The sequence below is a fragment of the Triturus cristatus genome, chromosome 3_1, assembly GCF_964204655.1.
Source record: "Triturus cristatus chromosome 3_1, aTriCri1.1, whole genome shotgun sequence".
Classification (NCBI taxonomy): domain Eukaryota; kingdom Metazoa; phylum Chordata; class Amphibia; order Caudata; family Salamandridae; genus Triturus; species Triturus cristatus.
Window position 1 is genome coordinate 645636305 of NC_140583.1, and position 26682 is coordinate 645662986.

Below are 26682 nucleotides of genomic sequence, written 5' to 3' on the forward strand. Positions count from 1 at the left end.
ATCCCGGCATCCAACGAGAAGAGACACGTTTCTGTAGAAAAGTTTTGGGTGCCCCAATTTCGTCCTCTGAATTTATCTGCCACAAAGAGCTAAACCTCCCTTACGTCTGTGACTTCATTAGAAGCAGACCAGTTTTATTCTGGTTGAGAATTTGGAGGAATAACGCAGCCTCCCTAACACAAGACATAATCAAAGACTGTCTTAAATGTGATCACGGGCTTTTAATCCCATGGTTAGCTGGTGTTTCAAAATCATTAAGCGCCGTGAACAAAGGCGATCTCTTTATAGATCCCACCAGCATTGGATGTCAAGATAAGGTAGAGGTCAAACAAGCACTATATGCACTTTATGAGGCAGAACGGTTGGAAAGGGAAACATTGAAAGCCACGGTTACCAGATATATTGAGAATGACCTGCCCAGGCAACCTCTCCCACTTTATCTTACTCTTCCTATGACTAGCTGGGAGAGGTCTCTGTTATTTCGATTAAGGGCAGGCTCCATAAAATTCATGTTGGGTTTCCCTTTGGGTTACAATTCTACTATTGACCGCAACCCTTGCCCCTGTGATGGCACCAGTAAGCAGAATGAGTTACACTTTTTATTCTTTTGTAAATTTTATTTAAAATATATTAACTGGTTTTTAACACCCTATTTTAGAAAACACAGACCTCTCTCTCTTATGGAGTCTCGTCAAATGTTACTCTCCCTGGACTCTGAGGAACTGATTTTTCGCACTAGCACCTTTTTAAGATTAATAATCCGTGTACGCAATATGATGGAAAATCCCTGAAAGACTGTTGTTTTAGTTCCTTATAACTTTTAGAGATATTGTGTTGTGTATATTGTAATGATGAATTGTTTTTATGTCTGTACTTTTATGAATTCAAGTAATTCGAATAAAGGTCTTTTTGATTGATTGATTGGGTCCGTTCTCTGCTTCCATCTAACGCAGGATACCCTCACAACACTGCTCTTTATACCACATTCCTGGCGCCTTCTTCCAATATTATTACTTGGTGCCATGTTACCTGGAGCACCTTCAGGCAGTTCTTTTAGAAAGCCGGCGACCCTGGCTTTTGAGACTCGTATTTCGATGCTTCTCATTATAAGTAGGGCTCCCGGTTTTATGGTATTTATTTTTTTGCCATTTCCGTCTGTATTTATCCATATTTATTTTTTGGGCATTTTTTCTGTATTTATCCATATTTATTTTTGCCACAAGCAGAAGAAGACGCTACAGCTAGTATTTTTCCACATTTATTTAAATTGACAATGCACACATGCGCTCACTTAAACTAGCGATTTGTTGTGGCATTAGCAGTGCTTTAAATGGTCCGGTACTGAGTAATTTGAAAAGGAGAGTACCTGTGCTTCTCAGTTCTGCTATAAAACACTTTAGGATGTAGTACAAGCACTTATCAGGAGCAAACGTGCCAGCGCTTCTGTATTTCCATCTAATGCCCTGGGGTGGAGGTTGGTTGCGATGCGTGGAATACCGGGCGCCTGGGGGGGGCTAATTCTTCCAGCAATCTGCAGAGTGAACATACAGGGGCTCTAAGAAGGGGTGAAAGAACAATAAAGCCTCGTTAAAGAGTAAATGGTCTTTTAAAGACCTGCGAAGTACTCGGGTGTTGGTGCCATAAGACGGACACCAGACCATGGGAGTCGCACGTCGTCCATACTCGTAGGCAGTACATTGTAGGAGTGCTGGGTGTGGAGCAGCAAAACTCAGAACTGTATAAGAAACAGCATAGTTGGGAGTTCTCTTGGATAATAAGAATCGATTTCTACCCAAATTACCCCTTTTGCAACTTTAAGCTATGCTCTAATGTATACTTAGCAGTGGATAGGCAGTTCTACGACGAGAATTAATAGCTCACTGTTTTATAATAAGAATTTTAGAGTTTGTAATGCTTGAGTGGCTAAATTAATGAGAACTTCCTATCAGAAACCTCCTATCGTGCACGGGTCTCTGGAGCATTTCCATTCTCAAACTTTAGGGACAAGTGGGCAAAACCATATTACCGATCTCAAAATGCCTGAAATAGGAACGGTGCCTGCTTTTCATTCTCTCACTTAAATATCCTTCTAGGCACGAAATGTGATCTATTACCTTCCCGGGGTGATTCAGAATGCTAATAAATACCCTTCAGCAGGCAGATAGCCTTTTAACACAGTTACCTTCATATTGCGGGTTAGAACCTTTGTGGACAATGGGGAATTACGAAGCCACCCCCGTTGCAGAATGTCCTCGCATAAGATTGATGGTATTAGGCGCAACTGCAGCCAAATTTCGGGGGCGGGGGGAGGGGGCTACTAAAAGTTTTGTGGGGGGGCTGATTATTTCAGCACTATGCAGAGTGGAGAGATGCAGGCGCTCCAAGAAAGGGTGAAAACACAACAAAGCCTCGTTAGCAAAAAAAATGGTCTTTTAAAGACCTGTGAAGTACTCGGGTGCGGCTGTGTTGTGTGTGCCCGGGCAGCTGTCTCATCCTGGGCTGCCACACACGATGGGGGGGTGCAAAAGCCCTTTGAGCCCTATGGGCGTTGCGTGCCTGCTACCTAGGCATCGTATAACGTGCAAGCAGGTTATATGGCTGTTGGCACATAGTAACCAAAGACTTCAAATATCAGTGGGAGATGGGTTTCTGTGCTCTTAAAACGTGGTGTACCATTGGACAGGGCGTGTACACACTTTGTTGTTTATTGTCTGCTTCTTTGGGGACAGGAGAGATGACTGTTACACCAGCAGGGAGTGATTCATACAAAGCAAGTTTATGGTATGTTGTGCCCTCAGCTTCCTCGGAGTCCCACATACAGTCCTAAAGCACATGAAGCAGGTATTGGGAAATCGACGAGGGATTATGGGCCGCGCCTCCCCGCCTCGTCTTTGTTTGTCACTAAAAGACCCTGGTTGGAAGGATTAGAAGGAATTTCCAGCAGCAGGAAGGAGGCATGGCGAGATAACTCAGGATTCGAACACGGCGGCGCGGCAAAATTTGCGTCTTTTGCCGTTTTTACATATAAATACAGACAAAGGAAAAATAGTTTTCCGTCTGTATTTATATGTAAAAATCCGTTTAAACGGAAAACCGGGAGCCCTAATTATAAGGGAGTGACTGTCAGCACCTCTGTGCAGCGCGCGGCTCGATAGAAGTTGAAGGAACTCCTACAGACGCAGCGCCCGTTCCAACCGAGGCGTTCCTGTACGTGGGGCCCGTTAAAACTGCAGAGTTCCCGTTTTTCCATCGCCGACGAGAGGCCTCACGTCGTGTGTGGAACCTTGAATGATGGCTTCCTTCTTAGCAACAGCAGTTTGCACGCTAGGATTTATGAGCATATATCAGAAATGTCAAAAGTGAAACTGCAACTCTCGAAATGCTGCTCATCACTGGTTTAACAAACATTTGCAATGCAATAGATCTCGCACTTATGCGAGTTTAAGCTATTGCCATTGTAAATGACAGTCTTTTATTTATGTTTTAAAAACCAATACCAAAATAAAAGGCATATCCATTTACAATGCCAATAGCTCAAACTTGCGTAACAGCGAGACCTATTGCATTACAAATGCTTATTGAAAAAGCGATGGGGGAGCCAAGGCCGCCTTCTTTTTGGAAGACCAAGAACATACAGAGCTATAGCATCGTCTTTTTTGAGAGAGCGAGAGTTTACCAAGGCCTTCTGGGGGGCAGTGGGAGATAGAATGACTTTGTACCAGAGACCGAGAACAATCACAGAGCTATAGCACCTTCCTCTCTCCTGAAGGCTAACAGAAGGTACATTAAGCCTTTCTTCAGCAGTAGATGTGCCTGCCTGCCGATGCAGAGAAGAACAGTAGGCACTACTGTTATAATAAACTGCTTTTTTGTCAAAAGAAGGTATGCGGGTGTGAACCAGCTTTGAAAGTTGAATTAGGCCCTTTCTTTGATGCGAACATTAGTTTAGTTACCAAAGAAGAGAGAGTGGGATCATAAATGTTTACATTAAGAAAAGCTGTATGATTTGACCAATGTTACAGTATTGTTTACTTTATACACTTTTAGTGCATTTTTTTTTTAACAACACTTTTTATTAATCAAGAAGGCAAGGGCTGCAGGGCCCTGACAAACCAGGGGAACTACAACATAGTAAATAGCAACAGCTCTTGACATTTTGTCATATAGAGGAACAATGGAGAGCTATTCATACATCATCTATCAAGAAAACTCCCCCCCCCATTCCCAACGCCCAACCCCCTCCCCCTGACCGCACCACAGCCAGACACCACCAGAACCATCTCTATACAATTAGTATTCAGTACCACGCTTGGCATTCAAGTAGGCCCCAAATCTCCATCCGTAGGGACCGGTGCAAGGAAAATGCCCCTATAATCAGCCCACCGCTTCCAGATCTTGAAGTGTTTCCGAGGACACCCACGCGCCCTAAAGATCGGTAACTCCAGACCCATATTGAAATCCAGACCTCGTTCCCAAACATTGAGAGAGGGAGCCACCGGGGCCTTCCACGCCCGAGCTAGATCCCGCTTGGCTGTCGTTAGGCCCAGAAGCAGCAAGTGGCGCTTATAAATATTACCCCCAATATCAGCCATAACATGGAGCAACCCCAATCTGGGGTCTACAGGGAGATCCCAGCCCAACACTTCTGATAAGCACCCTAACACTCTCCCCCAAAACCGATACACTTCAGGCAGTGCCAGACCGTGTGCACCAAAGACCCCACCTTTCGCCCACACCTAAGGCAGTCCGGGGAGGCAATAAGACCCGCCCGCCACAGCCGCTGTCGCGTGTAATAGGTCCTGTGCAAATACCGAAATTGGACGAGACGCAGGCGGATCGCTATACAAGCCTCACGGGGGGAGGCCAGAACCTCCCTCCAATCCGTCTCGTCCAATGGCCCGACATCCGTCTCCCACCGTTCACGCAGACCCTGCAGGGACGGGGCACTATGAATCACCAAGGACCGATATATTTTAGAAACTTTCTTCTCCTGGAGATCCCCCATAAACACCTGAGCCTCAAGGGGACTGAACACTTTTAGTGCATTTTAATCGCTACTATATTGTTTATATTCACAATAGTTACCATTCATATTGGGTGCACTAGAATAGGATTCTGATTTTTTTTTAAATAAATCTTTAAAAACGTACCCATGGTTTTTAATTCTTGAGTGTACTTCCATAATGAAAACGAGTATCAGTTCTACTAATAAGCCCTATGATTTTTCATGGGATTTATTGTTACCTAAAACACATCTCACTCAAATATTGCTCAGTGGCCAAAGACATAAAACCAATATTTATCAAATGTGTAAGACTGCTCTATACTCACCCCACCGCCAAGTACCGGGTAAACAATATACTATCGCACTTAATCAACATTCAAGCAGGGATGCCTGGACTCCTTTGTAATTTGACATCAATGTGGAACCCATAGCCAGTATGCTACACCAGCAACACTCAGTGGTCAAGAGTTCTCCATCTACAGGATTAGATGTGTACTCCTGGCCCTACATGCAGATGATATAATGATTTATGCCAAAAACATGGCAATAAACTTAGGCGCAAGATCAGAGAAATTATTAAATGTAGTGCTCTGTTAGACCTTACAATGAACTAGAACACATTTATGTTACTTCCCTTAGTCCTTAGCACAAAGTGTGTAGAGATAGAATGCGCGCTTAAATGGTGTGACTTGCAGGTACATATGTTACAAAATGTGGATTGCACCACCAATTCCAGATCACAAGTGTTAGAATTGGGAATCTCTGGTTGGCACAGGTATGCACTTGTAACAAGCAGGGACTCTTTCTTCTAAGTCAGAGTAAGGGGATCACCCGTTCAAATAACCCCTGCTCACCCTTTAGGTAGTGTGGCGCAAGCAGTCAAGACTATTCTCAGGGCGTCATAGGTTAAGCATTTGTGAACGCATACAGTACTACAATGACACACCACAAATGGACACCAGTCAAGGTTGAACAAAAATAGTTTTCTTTATATAAGGCTTAGCACAAGACCAGAGTAACGAGTAAAAATGACCACAGTATTATTTTAAAGTTCAACGTTCTTGTAGAAAGGCTTAAAATACAAAAATAGGCTTCTTTTAGTTAATTACGCTTCTTTCAAGGCTCTGTACGGTTCGTACCTGGATGTGCGACTCGTTGGCATTAAAAACAAAGGAAGTACGAGTCTAACGATCGTTGCGGACTCCGGGGTCCGTGGCATGCACGCTGCGGTGCGAACAAAGTACCTTGGTTTTGTAGGGTCCGCGACGGACAGTGCGGGACAAGTCGATGGGTCCGGGTCTTAGCTCGGCAGCGTATTCGGATGCTGGTCGGGTCGCGGCGTCGGTACGCGGCATTGGTATGGGACCTTCAGGGATACGTGCGGATGGCCCGGATCGGCTTGCAGAGTCCGTGGCGTTCGGCGTTCGAGCCGTACCTTCGGAGCGGATAGGCGGCGACACTTCTCGGCGAGCCGTACGGCGTACGGGGAGGATCGGTGTGATGCGGCTTCTCGGCTCTGAGCACGGCACAGTGCAGTACGTCTTAGCAGCGTACGGACCGTACCTGCGGGACAACGAAGCTTGGGTCCGGCGTACAGGATTAGGCAGCCAGGGTTGTACGACTCACATCGGCGGGGAAGGTTAGGTGCGATGCGGCCGGGAGGGATACAGTGCGTACTAACGCTTTTAGATCAGCGTAGACACACGGTGCCGGGCGGCAAAGACACGGCTTTGCGGCGGATGGGGTACGGGTCGTACCGGGGCCATATTCAGCAGGAAACAAGCAAGAATTGTCCAGGCAACTCAATTTTGGAAGGCACATGAGTCCAATGGTCCTGGGACTCAGTTCAGGAGCAAGCTCTCTTCCAAGCCCTTGGAGATTGTTGAAAACAAAGTTGCAAAGTCTCTTTTAGTCCTTTCCTCTCCTTTCTCAGCAAGGCACCAACTGCAGGGCAATCCCCCAGGTTAGGGAAAGTTACTCCTCCTTCAGCTTCTTCCAGGTCCTTCTAGTCAGGCAGAGTTTCTTCGTCGTTCAATCAGGATCTGATTTCATAGGAGCAGGGCTCCTACATTTATACCAAGTTTCTTTTGTCTTTACAGGCCAGGGGGGCCTTTGCCTAATCCCAGTCCAGTTCTTTTCAGTGAGGAGCCCTTTGTTGTTGGGACTCTGGCTTCTTCTTTCAGTAGGCAGGGCAGAGACATCAGACGCTCCCCAGGAGGTGGAGCCAGCATTGTGGTGGCAGAGCACGGCCCTATTCAGAGTCAAGGTGCACTCCTCCCACCCATCCTGGTGTAATCTCTCTATTCACCACCTGGCAGCCCCAGCCTGTCTCCTGGAACTTCCCAGCCCTGTCACTCAAGCTACACACAAAGAAGATAGCCGCCCCCCCTCCACCCCCCCTCCAGAGGCGGACTGAAATGGTTAGGCACGCAAAGGCCAACTTTCTAAAAGTAGCATTTGCAAACCCAGGATATTAAAATAACCTTGGCTAAAAGATGTATTTTATTATTCTGAGTTCAGGCATACTAAACATGAATTTCTACCATGCTTCCTGAGCCTGCTAGGATTATAGAGTGTTATAATCTAGCAGCCCATTCTGGCCTATGGAGAGCAGGTAGCCTTACAATAGTGAAAAACGAAAATGGCTGCAATTCACTATTAGGACATGCCACACACTCCAGGGCATGTCCTACCTTATCCTTACAATGCACCCGGCCCTAGGGCCTACCATAGGGGTGACTAACATGAAGGTAAGGGAAGGTTTAGGGACTGGCAAGTGGGGACACTTGCCCAGTCGGCATGACAGTACCAGACTGCATGCAGGTTCTGCAATGGCAGACCTTAGATACATTTTACCGGGCTGCTTCTCTGGGTGGCACAACCAGTGCTGCAAGCCCACTAGCAGCATTTGGATATACAAGCCCTTGGCACCCCTGGTGCACTCTACTAGGGACTGATAGTAAACCAAATAAGCCAAACATGGAAGTCAATTCACATAATACATTTTCCCATAGGGAGCACTTGCCCTGTGGCACTGGATGGCAGTGGCACAGGGCCCTGAGCAGCTAACACCAGCACAAAAATACATTGAGGTACAGACAAAAAATGGGAGGGTGACCCACGCCTATGGTCCCAGGTCTAACACGTATCCCCTCCAGCTGAAATGTGGGGAGAACTACCCTACCCCAGGGAGTTCTCATCACTAAGGAGGAAAAATCTGGAAAGACCATCAGCGTTGGCGTGGTCTATACCGGGGCGATGTTCCACCGTGAAATCCATCCCCTGTAGGGAAATGGACCACCTCAACAACTTAGGATTCTCACCCCTCATCTGCATCAACCCCCTGAGGGGCCTTTGGTCTGTTTGAACCCGGAAGTAAGACCCAAACAAGTAGGGTCTTAGCTTCTTCAATGCCCAGACCACAGCAAATGCTTCTCGCTCAATCGCCCTCCACTTTTGTTCCCGGGGAAGTAACCTCCTACTTATGAAGGCTACAGGTTGGTCCCAGCCCTCCTCAGTCATCTGTGAGAGAACAGCCCCTACCCCATGCTCTGATGCATCTGTCTGCACAAGGAATTCTTTGGAGAAGTCAGGAGCCAAGAGCACGGGCGCCGTGCACATGGCAGTTTTCAGGGTTTTAAAAGCCTTCTGACAGCTGTCAGTCCATATCACTTTTCTGGGCTGCTTCTTCGAAGTCAGCTCTGTCAAGGGGGCATCAATGCTGCCATACCCCTTGACAAACCTCCTGTAGTACCCTGTGAGTCCTAAAAAGGCCCTCAGCTCTGTCTGGGTCTTAGGGGGCTCCCAAGCCAGGATGGTTTAAATCTTGGGTTGGAGGGGCGCCACCTGGCCGCTCCCAACTTGGTGTCCCAAGTACACCACTGATCCCTGCCCGATCTGACACTTGCGTGCCTTGATTGTGAGGCCTGCCTTGCGCAGTGCCATCAACACTTCCCAGAGATGTTGCAGGTGTTCTTTCCATGTGCCACTGAACACTGCGATGTCATCCAGGTAGGCGGCGCTGAACTCGGTCAGCCCAGCCAACACCTGGTTGACCAACCTCTGGAAGGTGGCAGGGGCATTCTTCATCCCAAACGGCATAACCCGTAACTGGAAATGCCCATCTGGTGTGGAGAATGCGGACCTCTCTTTGGCCCCATCAGTCAAGGCGATCTGCCAGTACCCAGACGTTAAATCAAATGTGCTGAGGTACCGTGCAGCCCCTAACCGATCGATGAGCTCGTCAGCTCTGGGGATGGGGTGCGCGCCAGTCTTCGTGACTGAGTGGAGTCCTCTGTAGTCCACACAGAACCGGAGTTCGGGTGTGGCACCCGGCGCGGCAGCCTTTGGGACCAAGACCACTGGGCTGGCCCAAGGACTGCTGGAGGACTCAACCACCCCTAGAGCAAGCATCTTTGAGACCTCCTCTTTGATGCAGGCTCTGACCCTGTCAGTTACCCTGCAAGCTTTGTGCTTCACAGGTAAGCTGTCTCCTGTATCCACATAATGGACGCACCAATCTGTGATACCAGGAACCAGGGAGAACAGGTCAGGAAACTGCCCCAGCAGCTGGCGGCAGTCATCCTGTTGCTCAGGGGTCAGGGAGGGTGAGAGGTTAACTCCATCCACTGACCCTTCTCGCTCTGAGGCTACCAGGAGGTCAGGAAGAGGCTCAGACTCCTCCTCCATCCCATCAACTGTGGCCAAGAGCATGGCCACTTCGGACCTCTCCAAGTGGGGCTTTAGTCGATTGACATGTAGGACCCTTAAGGGGTTCTTAGGAGACTGCAAGTTCACCAAGTAGGTGACAGAACTCTTGCGCTCCACAATCTCAAAGGGTCCTGTCCACTTGTCCTGGAGTGCACAGGGCTCCACCTTGGCCAGGACCCATACCTTTTGACCAGGTTGAAGCTCAACCAGAGTGGCATTCTGGTCGTACCACCGCTTCATTTCCTCCTGGCTGGCTTCCAGATTTGCCTCAGCAAGTTGCCTGAAACGCCTAGTCTGGTTCTGAAAGGCCAGCATGTAACTATATACATTCTGGGGAGGTTTCCTGGGAGATTGCTCCCAGCCTTCCTTGACCAGACTAAGAGGTCCTCGTACTGGGTGGCCATACAGAAGCTCAAAGGGACTGAACCCCAGAGACTTCTGTGGCACCTCACGGTACGCGAAGAGAAGGCATGGTAAGAGGACGTGCCACTTACGCCTCATGGGCTCCTCAAGGCCCATAATCATGCCCTTTAGGGTTCGGTTGAATCTCTCAACCAACCCGTTTCCTTGGGGATGGTAAGGGGTGGTGAACTTGTAGGTCACACCACACTCTTGCCAAAGAGATTTCATATATTTCTATATGAAATTGGTCCCCCTGTCAGACACCACCTCTAGAGGGAATCCTACTTGTGAGAAAATTCCCATCAGTGCCCGTCCCACCACGGGGGCCGTCACTGTCCTTAGAGGGATGGCTTCAGGGTACCGGGTGGCATCGTCCACCAAGACCAGGATAAACCTGTTGCCCATGGCTGTCTTGGGGTCCAGTGGCCCCACAATGTCAATCCCCACTCGCTGGAATGGGGTACTGACCACAGGGAAAGGTTGGAGTGGAGCCCTCAGCTTCCTTCCACTCTTACCACTTGCCTGGCAAGTTTGCCGTGTCCTGCAGTGAGTGTCAGAACTCCTGCGCATTTGAGGCAAATAAAAGTGGGTGACAAGCCTTTCGAAGGTCTTGTCCTGCCCCAAATGCCCTGCTAACGGAACGTCGTGAGCCAGCCCCAGTAGGAAGGCTCTGAACTTCTGGGGTACCACCAGCGCACGGGCTGACCCAGGTTCAGCAACCTTAGGCTCTGAGTACAGGAGGTCGTTCTCCCAGTAGATTAAGTGAGTACCGGACTGATCACCATTGGCCTGGGCTGCAGCCTGCTTCCGCATACCCACTAGAGAGGGGCACTCTTTCTGCTCCCTGCAGAATTCCTCCCTGGTGGGGCCTCCTTCTTGCTGCCAATGGGTCAGCTCAGGCAGGTCCCCCAGTTCGGCTATCTGTTCCCCGGTAGGCTCCAGGGCATTTCCCTCAAGGTCTGCTTCCTCCTGGGCCGTGGGAACTTTAGGAGCCAGTTTCCCGTGCCTCCTGCGCCCTCTCCCTAAGGCCGGTTCCTGGGCCTCTCCTTCAGGCTCCAGGGTCCCTTCAACACCCCTACTGGCTGCCATCGACCGGGTGGTCACGCACGCCCAATCAGGTAAACCCACCATCCGCAGGTGAGTTGTCTTCTCCACCTTTTCCCAAGGGGAGCTCTCCAAATCATCCCCTAGGAGACAGCCTACAGGCATGGCAGTTCTCACAGCGACTTGCAGAGTACCAGAGACCCCCCACCACTCAAAGGGAACTTCAGCCATTGGACAATGACTCTCTGTGTTGTCAGCGTTGACAACACGGCAGAATGCGTGTGGGACCACCTGCTCTTGAGACACCAGGTGTTGCTTGACAGCAGCCACACTGGCTCCTGTATCTCTAAGAGCCCCCACCCTTTTGCCATTTATGGTCACCCACTGCCCATACTTTTGAGTATTGGGGGGCAGTTGGGCCTCAGCGACCATCTCACTGTCTCCTAATGAGACTAGGGTCATCTGTACGGGATCCCCTCCCCTTGGACATCTACCTCCCTCCCAAAGGCTACACTAGCCACCTGCTTGGGGGGTGGAGCACCAGGGGTGCTGGTTTACCAAACATGGGGCACTTGGGATCCATGGAATAGTGCCCCAGGTTGTTACACTTGTAACATCTGGGGGGCCCTCTTTGAACAGGGTTACCTGTCGGGGCCCCGGTCTGCTTCGGGGGTGGGGGTGGCTGAGAACCTTTCCCTTGGTTCCCCTGGGAATTACTTTGGGGCCCTCTGTAGAACTCCCCCGGTTTACCCTTGTCCCCCCCACTCTTCTGCTGGGGACCCTGACCACCTTTGGCGGGGCCTCCCACGGGACCCTTGTGGACCCTGGTGCTGATCCAGCGGTCCGCCTCCTCAGCAAGCTTCCTAGGGTTAGTTAGCTTGCTATCGATCAGGTGCTGGCATAGCTCAGGAAAACAATTATCAGACAAGTGCTCCCATGCAATTAGATCAAACAGCCCTTGGTAATCATTTACTTTGCTACCCTTCACCCAACCATCTAGCGCTCTGGAAAAAAATGTCACATATTCTACATAAGTGGTACCAGGCTTCTTGGTGCATTCCCTAAATCTCTTCCGGTACAATTCAGGAGTTAACCCATACCTTGTCATCAGAGCTTCCTTCATGTGTGGATAGGATGTGGTGACATCAGAGGGGAGATCCAGCAGTGTGTCCCGCCCCTCACTCAGGAACCTTCCCCACAACCCCGCTCCCCAATCTCTCTCAGGGACCCGGTGGGAGGACATGGCTACTTCATAGGCCCTGAACCACTGCCCAATAGCATCCTGCTTGTAATACTCTTTCACCACATTTTTAGGAATGTGCACCCTTGACTCTGTTAAATTGCTGCCACCAGAGGGAGAGTGGTCTAAACTCCTGGCCTTGAGATCCAACTCCCTCATTTTTTTACTTCATGCTCCATGGCCAGCCTTTGTCTTTCCATTTCCATTTGAAGCTTTGCCATCTCCACTTCATGTGCTCTTGCAGCAATCCTGTCGGCCATCTCCTCTGGCGACAGGCCTCTGCCAGGCTCAGAAGCACCTTCTGGAGGTATCACCTCCAGCACATTCTCTGGGAACTTGGATTTGTACCAGGCCCTCAGCGCCTTGGTATACTGCTCCTTGATTTTCAATCCTGTTTGGTTAATTCTGTACTTGGAGAGGTATACTTTCAAGACTTCACTTGTGCACCTCATCAGTGCCTTCTCCTCCCAATCTATGTCATCAACCCCAGAGAATATAGAGGCCGCCCTGCCTCCATTGACTGAGCTAGGCATGGTTTCTTAAAGTGGAGATTCTTCAGCAAAAACAAAAATCAATACTGTGTGGCTGCGTTATCGGTCTGAACTCACTACGTGGTGTTCACTCAACTACTGTACATGAATTACAAATGCAAATTCAAATCCCACCGCTGACCACCAATGTTAGAATTGGGAATCTCTGGTTGGCACAGGTATGCACTTGTGACAAGCAGGGACTCTTACTTCTAAGTCAGAGTAAGGGTATCACCCGTTCAAATAACCCCTGCTCACCCTTTAGGTAGTGTGGCACAAGCAGTCAAGACTATTCTCAGGGCGTCATAGGTTAAGCATTTGTGAACGCATACAGTACTACAATGACACACCACAAATGGACACCAGTCAAGGTTGTACAAAAATAGTTTTCTTTATATAAGGCACAAGACCAGAGTAATGAGTAAAAATGACCACAGTATTATTTTAAAAAGTTCAATGTTCTTGTAGAAAGGCTTAAAATACAAAAATAGGCTTCTTTTAGTTAATTACGCTTCTTTCAAGGCTCTGTACGGTTCGTACCTGGATGTGCGACTCGTTGGCATTCAAAACAAGGGAAGTACGAGTCTAACAATCGTTGCGGACTCCGGGGTCCGTGGCATGCACGCTGCGGTGCGAACAGAACAAAGTACCTTGGTTTTGTAGGGTCCGCGACGGACAGTGTGGGACACGTCGATGGGTCCGGGTCGTAGCTCGGCAGCGTATTCGGATGCTGGTCGGGTCGCGGCGTCGGTACGCGGCGTTGGTACGGGACCTTCAGGGATACGTGCGGATGGCCCGGATCGGTTTGCAGAGTCCGTGGCGTTCGGGCCGTACCTTCGGTAAGGATAGGCGGCGACACTTCTCGGCGAGCCGTACGGCGTACGGGGAGGATCGGTGTGATGCGGCTTCTCGGCTCTGAGCACGGCACAGTGCAGTACGTCTTAGCAGCGTACGGACCGTACCTGCGGGACAACGAAGCTTGGGTCCGGCGTACAGGATTAGGCAGCCAGGGTTGTACAACTCACATCGGCGGGGAAGGTTAGGTGCGATGCGGCCGGGAGGGATACAGTGCGTACTAACGCTTTTAGATCAGCGTAGACACACGGTGCCGGGCAGCAAAGACACGGCTTCGCGGCGGATGGGGTACGGGTCGTACCGGGGCCAAATCCAGCGGGAAACAAGCAAGAATTGTCCAGGCAACTTAATTTTGGAAGGCAGATGAGTCCAATGGTCCTGGGACTCAGTTCAGGGGGCAAGCTCTCTTCCAAGCCCTTGGAGATTGTTGAAAACAAAGTTGCAAAGTCTCTTTTAGTCCTTTCCTCTCCTTTCTCAGTAAGGCACCAACTGCAGACCAATCCCCAAGGTTAGGGAAAGTTACTCCTCCTTCAGCTTCTTCCAGGTCCTTCTAGACAGGCAGAGTTTCTTCGTGGTTCAATCAGGATCTGATTTCTTAGGAGCAGGGCTCCTACATTTATACCAAGTTTCTTTTGTCTTTACAGGCCAGGGGGGCCTTTGCCTAATCCCAGTCCAGTTCTTTTCAGTGAGGAGCACTTTGTTGTTGAGACTCTGGCTTCTTCTTTCAGTAGGCAGGGCAGAGACATCAGACGCTCCCCAGGGGGTGGAGCCAGCATTGTGGTGGCAGAGCACGGCCCTATTCAGAGTCAAGGTGCACTCCTCCCACCCATCCTGGTGTAATCTCTCTATTCACCACCTGGCAGCCCCAGCCTGTCTCCTGGAACTTCCCAGCCCTGTCACTCAAGCTACACACAAAGAAGATAGCCCCCCCACCCCCCCTCCAGAGGCGGACTGAAATGGTTAGGCATGCAAAGGCTAACTTTCTAAAAGTAGCATTTGCAAACCCAGGATATTAAAATAACCTTGGCTAAAAGATGTATTTTATTATTCTGAGTTCAGGCATACTAAACATGAATTTCTACCATGCTTCCTGAGCCTGCTAGGATTATAGAGTGTTATAATCTAGCAGCCCATTCTGGCCTATGGAGAGCAGGTAGCCTTACAATAGTGAAAAACGAAAATGGCTGTAATTCACTATTAGGACATGCCACACACTCCAGAGCATGTCCTACCTTATCCTTACAATGCACCCGGCCCTAGGGCCTACCATAGGGGTGACTAACATGAAGGTAAGGGAAGGTTTAGGGACTGGCAAGTGGAGACACTTGCCCAGTCGGCATGACAGTACCAGACTGCATGCAGGTTCTGCAATGGCAGACCTTAGATACATTTTACCGGGCTGCTTCTGTGGGTGGCACAACCAGTGCTACAAGCCCACTAGCAGCATTTGGATATACAAGCCCTTGGCACCCCTGGTGCACTCTACTAGGGACTGATAGTAAACCAAATAAGCCAAACATGGAAGTCAATTCACATAATACATTTTCCCATAGGGAGCACTTGCCCTGTGGCACTGGATGGCAGCGGCACAGGGCCCTGAGCAGCTAACACCAGCACAAAAATACATTGAGGCCAGACAAAAAATGGGAGGGTGACCCACGCCAATGGTGCCAGGTCTAACAACAAGCAATTGAGTCCATCCATTGTTGGTTTCTGTTAAATCCCTTTATTCTTTGTTTATATTAAAAACAGCCAAGCAGCCAACGCGTTTCTTCCAGTTTCAATGGACTTCATCAGGGCTTGATATCAAAGTGTAGTCTCCTATGGTTGTGGGGAATCAAGACAGCACTGTCTTGTTCAGTATATCTCCCACGGTTGTACTGCTCCCTCCTATATCCAGGATGAGTTCACAGTTACTCGGTGCCCGTACCGCACAGCATATGGTTTCTAAATGCCAACATCAGCGTGTAGACCCGTGTGTTGAGCAGTTAAACCATGGAAGATATTCTGAACAAGACAGAGCTGTCTTAATTCCGCACAACCATACGAGAATACACTTTGATATCAAGCCCTGATTAAGTCCATTGAAATTGGTCTTGAGGTCCTTCCTGAACTGGGGCAATGAGGGAGCTTGCTGAAGGTGGAGGGCGAGGTCGTTCCAGGCCTTAGCTGCGAGATAGGAGAAGGACTTTCCCCCCGTTCAGGTCTTGTAGATGCGTGGGACAGTGGCCAGAGAGAGATCCGATGTGTCTTTTGGGTGCATGTAAGGAGAAGCGGTTGTTCAGTTATGTGGGGCCGGTGTTGTGAAGGGCCTGTACTAATGGGTGAGGAGTTTGAAGGTTATTCTTCTTTCAGCTGGGAACCAGTGGAGATCGGAGGTGTTGGGTGATGACAGCAATGGGGCATGTCGAGGATCAGTCTGGCTGTGGCGTTCGGTCTGGTGTTTGCGAAGGAGTTTTTTGTTGATTCCGGCATAGAGAGAGTTGCCGTAGTCCAGTCTGCTGCTGATGAGCGTGTTCATGACAGTTTTTCTGGATTCGGATGGCATCCATCTGAACGCCTTTCGAAGCATGTGGAGGGTGTTGAAGCAGGTTGAATATATGGCGTTGATCTGGTGGATCACTGTGAGCGAAGAGTCTAGTATGATTCTGAGGTTTAGTGCGTGGTCCGCTGGAGTGGGAGGGATTTCCGGGGGCGGATTGCCACAGGGAGCCGTCCCATATGGAGGGGGTGGAGCCACGGAGGAGGACTTCTGTTTTCTTGGAGTTGAGTTTCAGTCAGCTGTTTTTCATCCAGGTGGCGACGGCTTTCATCCCTTCTTGAAAGTTGTGTTTGGTGATGTTGGGTTCATTGGTGAGGGACAGAATAAGCTGGATGTCATTGGCGTAGGAGATGATGTTGAGTCCGTGGCTCCTGACGATGGTTGCGAGAGGGGGACATGTAGACGCTGAAGAGGGTGGGGGTAAAGGACGAGCCCTGGTGCACTCCGCAGTTCTTTATTGGTTCTGAGAGGTAGGGAGTTTGACCCGCTGAGTTCTGCCGGTGAGGAAGGAGTATATCCAGTCGAGGGCCTTGCCGCGGATGCTGGCGTTGTGGAGTCTGGTGGCTAGGGTGAGTTGGGAGACGATGTTGAGATGAAAGTCATGGTGAGAGGGGCCAGCATTGCAAATGTGAATCAAGTGAATAAACCGCTGCAGTTCGATGTTGGGAAATCTTAGGTGATTGCTACGTTGCAAAGGGAGGCTGTACAGAGAAGAGCGAGCTGGAGAGATTACGGCCCGAAATGCAGGTTGGATCAACTATACAGATCACTAGATAAATATTCATACACATCTTATCTATAGAAAATCCATAAAGAGGGTAAAAAGACGGGAAAATTAAGACTGGCAACCAGAGAGAACTACAGCCTGAGAGACTATCTTACAGATAGTTGACAGGAATGCAGAGATGCTTCCCACTAAGGGCCCGATTCCGATGTCGTTCGGAAGGCCTCCAAATCAGATTTGGCTTTCTCGGATCCGATTTGTAGCCCTCGTTTCTGACCGAATCGTACACAGGTACGAACGACCAAGTACGATGCGAAAATTGAGTATGCGTTGACCGAATTAGTTCCGGCACCCAAACCGGTCCATACGACTCATTCGTAGCCGAATCGTGCCACACAATGGAGCCGAAGTCCGACCAAGTACGATTCAGACAGCAGCTTCGTCTCGGTCTCAGCGAGACGAAACAGCTGTCAGAATCGTACTTTAGGGTGGGGGGTGTAGCAGGCCCTACTTTACCCGGGGCCCTCCGAATCTGTCACGGGGGTGTGCCCATGGGTCCCCCCGATCCAGGCATGCAGTGTGGCGGCACAGGGTGTACGTTTTTCCCCACCACCCCTTTTTTGCTATGGGAGCCTGTGTACACGTCTGTACACAGGCTCCCATGGAGTTCAATGGGAGTCCGAGCGAAACTAGTCCATAAGCATGGCTGCATCATTCTCGCTCGGACTCCCGGAGCACGTTTTGCTCGGAAAGCCCGCGGATCAGAGTGGTACGGAGGGCTTTCCGAGCGAGATCGGAATCGGGCCCTAAGGCATCTATTCTATTACCGTCAAGACTTGTGTTTGCAACCGTCACTGCAGAACGTATAATTAATCCAAGGTTATTTAAACAGGGCAGGTCTAACAAAACTGTTATTAGAACTGAGCGGTCTGAAACAGGCTCTAATCAGGGCGGAGTCGGGAGACTAATCTCCAAAGTACGTGGTGGGGGACTGCAGACAGCAATAGGCTTCAAAGAGTATTTTATCAACGCACCTTTTATCTTCTTCTCAATAGGCAACCAAATTTCCATGTAGATACCTCAGAACTGGAATGGCGTGGCGTGCAAAACAAACTATTGATTTAACCGAGATCTATGACTGGAGAGACTGTTTGATTGATTCAGCATTCCATCCATCATCTGTTCTTTTTGGTGAAATCATATTGGCCAATATTTCAGGAGCTAGATTAGACTATATCTGCAGACTAGAGCAAGGGTGAGAAATAGAATATTGGAGGAATGGAAATTAAGCAGCAATGTCTGGCATGGCTGACTGTTATTGATGTTAAAGTTCACATTGGCCATGAAGCCTGTGGAAAACAGTGAGGCGAGATAGTTGACTGGGTCACTTAGCATTTTAATTAATGCTTCTGGGTTTTACAGATAAATGCAGACAGAAAACAATTTGTTTCCGGTCTGTATTTATTTTTTAAAGTAGGAAAAAATCTGAAAACTGTGCTTCTTGGGAGAGATACTCTATTCTGTCTTTCATTAATTCAAATAGATAGACAGCATGGAGAGTTAGAAAACATGTGTGATATTTCCTTAAATACACACGTTAACACATATTTATAGTATAGCGCTAATATGTACCTGAGAGTATATTGTTTTGTTATACTTTTATGCTTTATTTGCTAAAACATGACAGGCATCCATGTATGAGTGAACATCCAAGAGTTAAATAAATGTGGCAATATCACATTTTACAGCTCCATTTATTATCAAAACACAAAATAAAATATGGATGAATACCAATAAGATGAACAAAAAAAATATGGATAAATACAGATTGAAATGTTAAAAAATGTAATACCAAAAAACGGGAGCCCCGATTATAATCCACATAATGTCACTATACTGAAGACACTGACTGGGGCATATGAAAAATATACCAGAGAAACTGGGCTGTTGAAGACTAGAAAGTTAAATAGATTTGTGAGGCATTGTGAATATCTAAAATGAAGGGCCTTAAATAATATGTAGAAATTCATAAGGGATAAAAAATTATTTATCCCAAATACTTTTGACTCTGAAACGGCTGTCTTACAAATGCTTAAGATATTACATGAACACAGCGTCCTTTCAGGCCTCCATACAAACTTCTGTTTCCTCCTGGAACAAGCATTGAAAATGCAATAGGTCTCACCTTTGATTAAGTTAAAGCCATTTGCTTTGCTAATGGTATTGTATAGCAAAGTAAATGGCTTTAACTTAATGAAAGGTGAGACCTATTGCATTTGTAATGCTTGTTTGGGCATTGGTAGGCACTCTTTTTTGGGGCACTGGTACGTAGTGTTGCTCAACAAATTTTGATCTAACACAAGAGAGAGCAAAACACAAAAGAGGGCAACAGAAAGATGGAAAACCAGTGACAACCAGAAGAAAAACCTGCGAGAGTAGATAAAGCGTCAGGGAGTGTCTTGCGGGGGCATTAACGAGGCACAAGGTGGAATCGCTATCTTCGGTAGTGCTGCCTGTGGGCACTGGCACTTATTGTTTTACAAAGGGGAGAGGAGTTGGCCTAACGGCTAGGGTGGTCGACCTCGAATCTGGGGAAGTTCAAGTCTCAGCAATGACGATGAAAATCTGTGATTCTGGGCAAATCACTTAATCTCCCTGTGCCTAACAAAAATGAATGTGTCCTCATGTAACGCAACTGGTGCTTTGTAAAGCGCTTTGATACCGGGTCAATTTTGCGCTATATAAAACTCCTTAATTTTTTAAAAAAAATAAGCACTGCCTACCCTGAGCCAGGGCATAGAACCATGCGCCTATTGAAAGCAACTTTCTGCTGTGCAACTCTGGTATAGGCAGGGCTTTAAGTGGGCTGGGTCTCACCGGTGCTGTGCGCCAGCAGTTTTTTAAGGAGGCCTTTAAACGGGTCTCTATTGGGCTCTGTTTTGTGCCCTGGCACAGGCGCTCCGTTTTCTTCTGGACTGCAGTGACAGCGGCACATCGATGTGCTTTGCTCACATCGCTCACTTCTCACTAGTGGAGAAGTTACCGCATGAAGTCTTGTCAGAGTGAGCGTTATAGGGGAAGGGAAACCCTTTAAAGAGAGTCATTTTCTCTCTCTGGATTTCCCTTCTATTTTTGAAAGTCAGGAGCAGCAAACATTGTGGTGGTGTCACCAGGGCTTTAGGTGGAAGCGGTTTCAATATTATATACAAGCCATAGTTGCTGCTTATTTATCTTTTCTAACAACCATTGACAAAGCCAATAGTCCTGACTTGTTGTAGGTATGATGTTACTTGTATCATATACCTGGATGCAATGACAGAAACAGCAAAATACAAGTCAGGTGCATACTAAGCACAGATTTGTAGGTTACTTGTTTTTAAGCCACGCCCTTATTTACATTGGCCACGCCCGATTGAGACACCCCTCCAGTTTTTTCATCCCACTTAAAGCCCTGGGTATAGGCACAGGTCGCTGAAGGCCATCTCAAGGGCACATCCAGTAGTTTATTAGCCACTTGAAGAGTATACGTGGGATGAGGGAAGCACAGGGCAGGGTGGGTGTCGAGGCTGCAACTGCGCTATTCACAGTTTATCGCAGGTACAGGTGTCCGGATATGATTCATGGCGCCGGCCGAAGCGCCTCGCTGCCGGCTCCGCTAGCCCCTGCCCCATCCCCCGCCTCTGTGCTCAATACCAAATAAATAAACACCAATAATAGAATTTAGCACAATCACTCATAAGTAATTTAAACTCATTCTTATGCGCTGCACAAAGACTGCCTCTGTCAAGGAAATGAGTTTTCCTACATAATCAGCCCTATTAAAGCCCGCCGAGTATGGCTCATTCTACGTGACATTGTGGGTGGCGGAGTCTCGCGCGTCCGCACTAAAAACAACCCACATTTGTCGGCTTTCAGGGAATCTTCCACACAGGGTTTGGCCTTAGCGACTTATAGATAGGCGCCGCACCCTGGGCGATTTGAAGCGAGTCGTGCAACCCTGTGATCTACTAGCGGTTTTATGTAGCGCCATCCCGGTGCCAAATCACTTTACATAGACGTGTTACACCTTCGGTAATACATAGATTAAAACCATGATCGAGCGTGCACAAGTGAACGACTAAAAAGACCCGAGGGCTCAATCTGACAAAAAAAAACACAGTAGTACAGGAAGAATTGTAGATCTCCACCTAGAAGTATATATTTATTTGTCTTTTCAGACTCCTTTAAAGCTGCAGAAGGCAGACGTTCATGATGTGGCGCGGCGACGGAAGTTGCCGACTTTGGATCTGGGGAACCAGGTTCAAGTCTCGGCATTGTCTCAACATCCAGTGATTCTAGGCAAAGCACGAAAAGTAATGTGTCCTTGTGTAATGTATCTGGGTGCTCAATAAAAGCGCTCCAATATCTTAGGGATGCGTTTGCCCTTTATTTAACAAGCGCTCGCCAGGGCGTTTTTTCCCTCCCTTTTCCTGCCGTCCCAGGCCTCGCCTGCTAAAAGGTTTCTTATCTTTATGGGGCCATGTGTTTGACCTCATAAAGATAAGAAACCTTTTACACCAGCAGTAAGTCGGGGCAGTCAGTCCAACTGGGACGGCTCTAAAAGAGAAAAGTGTACGTCACTGGAAGCTCTTTTCCAATGGCTGGCCACCGTTTAGCATAAACGGTGATGCCAGAAAATGGAAATGAGGGGCGGGGCTTAAACCCCGCGAGTGAAAGCTACCCTAAATCATTAAATCTCGCCAGCGAGACTGCGCATTTCTGCGCAGCCTACGCTAGCCGAGACCTAAAAATGTCTCACCTTAATGTGAGCAGGCCCATGGATCTGTATTCACAGCCTAAAAACTGAAATACATGGGTATCGAGTACTGGAAGGAGAACATCGCAAACTTCTGGACATTATTATTATCACTGATGGAGTGAGTGACTGATAAAACTGGAGGTACCTCAAGAGTTTGGAAGATGCTTCTGAAACCTATTTGTCCCCATTGGTGACAGGCAGGAAGGTGAAAAATTATGACAGTGTTCTTGTTGTTTGAGCTCCAAATAAAACCTCTCAGGTTGTGCCAGGGTTTATGTTAGATATGGGTTTGCATTCTAGCAAGCTGCGATTCTGCCGCCTTTCTGCAAATCTGCTTACAGAGCATGGCAGTAGGCAGGAATGGGTGGTTCTAAGTTTGAAAGGTATTGTGAGTCTGTGCACACCCTACACATGTTTCTTTAAGGATAATTACCAACTCCTCTCTAATCTCTTCCCACATTGGAAAAGGCTGGAAATATACTCCTGACAACAGCAGGAGTAAAAAATATTATCCAGAGTGAGAACGTTTTATCCAAGTTGCAATTTTTAGGTTGAGCCTGGGCAGCGCATGCGCTGCTCTGCGAGGCATGCGGTATTAAGGTAGGGACTTAAAGCTCCGCCCTCTCCCTGCCCATACTTTCCATTGGCTTGTGTCACTGTCCACTGTGACTGTTCATTGGTCAATAGGTTTAGTAGTCCCTCCTTAGTAATGCTTTGTCTCATTTTGTAACCTCCAATGCTGACACCTCCCCCCCTTATGTGTGTTGTTACTCGGAAGGCTTTAATTACAGCTTCTGAGCACTATTTTCTCAAATAGCTTTGTCCTGCCTGACACGCTCTCTCCTACCACTTAAAAAAAATTATAGCACCAAAACATTTGCAATGCAGTAGGTCTCGCACTTGTGAGAGTTTGAGCTATTGGCATTGGAAATGACAATGCCTTTTAGTAATTTGTTTTAAAAACAGCACATAAATAAAAGGCATTGTCATTTACAATGCCAATAGCTCAAACTCTACTAAGTGCGAGACCTATTGCATTGCAAATGCTTGTTTCTATAGGTTATTTTTTAACGCAAACTTTCATCAATCTTGCTTTCATGCATATTTGAATGTTATCAGTGAGCCCTCTGGAAGATTTAAAAGTAGTCTCAAATTGTTACATTTCGAAACATTTATATGGTTCTTTACTGGAACCCACTGTCAGACCTGCAAGCAGAGTTCAGAGTTAACTGCACTTCCTTTGAGTGAGCACCTTAATAGTAACAGCTTTAATATTAATGACTCACATATAAAAGTTTGAATAAAATACACAATGGTTCAAAGGTTGCCTTTGATGCCAGACAATCCTCTTTTAAACATCCATAATGTGGTACTGTAAAATGGCATCCAAAAGGTCTGTGCTGCAGGCGGCTGGGCATACCTGTCCAAAAATAACCATGAAAACATGTTGTCACTGACCACAAAAAATATGTTGGGTGATAGGAATTCTACGACTCTGTACTCTCCCGGTGCCTTTACGTTTGTCAAGATGCCATGTACCCGTTACAAAGTCAAAACTCAGCAATAAAAACAGTAGGTTGACCACCTGGGTTTGGGATGGCTCCTGACCTAGGATGATGCAGAAGAGGAAGGTTGAGCCCTTCCGGATTTGTATTGCTAATACTCTCAACTAAAACACTGGTTTTGTGATTAAATGATTCAACCATTAGAGCTTTTTGCTGACCGGTTGTCATGGTAACATGGCTCGGAGGCATCTATTCATGACTTTGTGTTGCCTGGCCGAGGGGTTTCCTACTGCTTCCCTGAGGCCTTTGCATGGGAACGTGAAGTGAAGAGGGTGAGGAGAAGGGTCTTATTTTCAACTGGGGATCTGGGACTTTAGAGTTTGCGAAGCTTGAGGCAGGAGACTAGTGCATCTGGCTGGACTGAGGTCAGAATATCAGACAATGGATAATTTCAATGGTGCACCTTCCTTGTGTTTAAAGAAGTTACAAACCAGTTTGGCAGGGGTAAGCTGAAGGGTACAGCAGGCGTAGGTTGGAACAGGGGGAACATCACTCCGATTAGGTGAGGCAGTTGAATGTAAATGTTTAAATGAAATCCTATATGGACTGTTATAGGCGGACACACAGGCAAAGCAACAAGAGGCCCACATTGCAGCTGCTAACTGTGCAAAGCTGAAGTCTAGTTGAAGAAAGAAGGCATCCAAAGCCCTGGCAGGGCACCAGATACCGTAATAACATTGCTAAACCTGCAGTCTAGTGTTTGAATTAGCTCCTTGTGTTAATGATAATTCTATGAAGAGGACGTGTTGTTTAAAACATTATTGCAGCCTTGCTATCCCAAGTATATTATTCCCTAAGCTGTGCGGAGAACTATACTTAACAGTATTTTTAGGTCGAGCCTGGGCAGCGCAGGCGCTGCTCTGCCAACCATGTGGTATTAGAGTAAGCACTTGAAGACCTGCCCACTCTCCGCCCATCATTTTCATTGGCTTGTGTCACTGTCCTTCGTAATCGATAGCTTCGGATTCATTAATAGGCTTGTTAGTCCTTCTTAAGTACCGCCTTGTCTTCATTTGTAACCTCCCATGAGAACTGGCCCTTTTACTTCGGTTGTTACACGGCACGTCTTATTTCGTCTGTAAGCACTATTTTCTTTAACGAGTTTCTGGTACTGCAGGCATGACGTGCATTCCTGCAATATTTAGCCCGCCATGCTTGCTTTCACTTTTCTTAGGTACACATGATTTGTTTATGACTACATGGGTCATTTTAGCAAGAGCTGCGATTTTTCTGCATTTTATCTTTAAAAAAAGGCAGTTGCGATTTTTCTGCACTTTATCTTTAAGAAAGGTGGTTGCATGCCTTGAAGTATTAGCATTCTAAATGACAATGCCTTTCATTTAGGTTTTAAAAACCAACACATAAATAAAAGGCATTGTCAGTTATAATGCAAATAGCTCAAACGTGCGTCTATGCAAGATCTATTGCATTGCAAATGCTGGTTTTGTTATGGATTTACAATAGAAGTGGCATCTGTGCCTGTAAGGGGTGATCATGACTTCATGCAGTACTTTCCCAGTCTCCGATTGCGAGTGTTGCCAACTTCATTAGCAACATACGTTTTCTATACTTCAGGGTTATTCATGCTACAAATCTCTCACTCAAAATTTTTGTTGCTCTCAAACACATACACAGTGTCTCCTTACTCCTCGAGTCTCACAGGTTGAGAGAAGAATTTCATCACTAGTTTGATGTAGTGCACTTAGGAATGGTGCATCTTTAGTGTTAGTAGATGCATTCTTCCAACCAATACTGGTTTCAGAAAAGAACTCTATCTTTGCTGTTTGTGTTCAGCTCTGTTGCGGCCTACTTTTCAGCTCATAGGCTTGAAAAGCGTGCTGTCATGTTCAACTACCAGGGTTGTGCAAAGATTAAATTAAATGATCACCTATAACTTAGTCATAAGCAGCCACTCTTTCTGAAGACAAATTATCAAAGTGATTAACAACTATCAGCAGACTATTTACTGGTAGCCATCAAGGGTCTCTACTTAGAAAGCTTTTGCTGCAGCATGCTCACACAATCAGAGAGACGTTTGCATGGGATTTTATAATAATATGCAGAGGTATGCAGCTGGCACAAAAGTGTCTCACAAAGCTGAGCAAGCGCATCAAGAAGTAAATAACAAGCATTAAAAATGCAATAGGTCTCGCCTTTGATTAACTTGAAGCCATTTGCTTTGCAAATGGTATTGTATAGCAACTTAATAAATAATAATAAAAGGCGAGACCTATTGCATTTTCAATGCTTTTTGGGGATTGTGATGTTCCTGGAGAACAAACAGCTCGAATGTATCTTTACAAAGCCATTTCCTCTTGCCTACCTGAGTTTGTGTACATCATTTAAAATGTGCCTTTCTTTTCCCTTCCATACATAATACAGGATTTGTCATTAGTAATTGATCAAACGTCCTTATTCATGTAATGTTTTTTCTGGTATACCATTGGAATTGTGTATCACCGCACGTTGACAGTATGCTTCTTCGGTTTCCAAAGATATATAATGCACCGTATCTCAGATGTAACCAAGACCTTCTTGGGTGTACTTATAGAGCAGACTCCATGTTAATCTGTGTATTTTCTCCGTACTAATATTGTAGGAGAATGCTTACCATATTCATTGAAGGCAGGCTTCATGACAATCTTTATAGTGATTTATACTTATAATAATTTCAGAGCATTTTTAGAGGCAGTCTTTATGATTTTATAATTATTTTACTATTGACTGTGGATGAATTGAATTGACTAACCCTTTGCCTTTTCGCTTGCTGTAATGATTTCTACAATTTAAATAAACCTTCATTGTTTGTAAATGAATCTTGTCCTGTACTTTTCACTTTTTAATTCTAAAGCTAAAACTACAACAGCACATCTACAACTAATTGTAAGCTGATGTGGGACTTTTCTGTCGAACTATAAACATAAAAAGTGAGAGTTTAATCAAAGACAACTACCGATGTAAAATATTACCTGGCCAAATTATGTGAAGACAAAGTAGCACAGATGACGCACCACCGCTAAAACACAACCATAGCAGAAGTCGATGCAGATAACAAATAGCACTAATGACCATAATTTATGTACTTAAATGCAAACGATTTGTATTTAAATAATTTTGAATTGTATGCGGGGGTGAGTCCTTGTAAGATTCATATGTAACAAAAATCATAGTTTAGCCTTATTCAGACACTTTTGCAAAACATTATGAGTGCCAAATATGCCATCATAAATAAGCACTACCAGGCTGCACCCAATCCTAATACAGCAC

At 46.8% G+C, this 26682-nt stretch overlaps 1 protein-coding gene across 1 annotated transcript in view; it reads right to left on the reverse strand.

Annotated features, from left to right (window-relative positions):
* ANP32A (acidic nuclear phosphoprotein 32 family member A) overlaps nucleotides 1-26682 on the reverse strand; it is a 136837-nt gene that overhangs the window by 99575 nt on the left and 10580 nt on the right. The window lies entirely within an intron of this gene.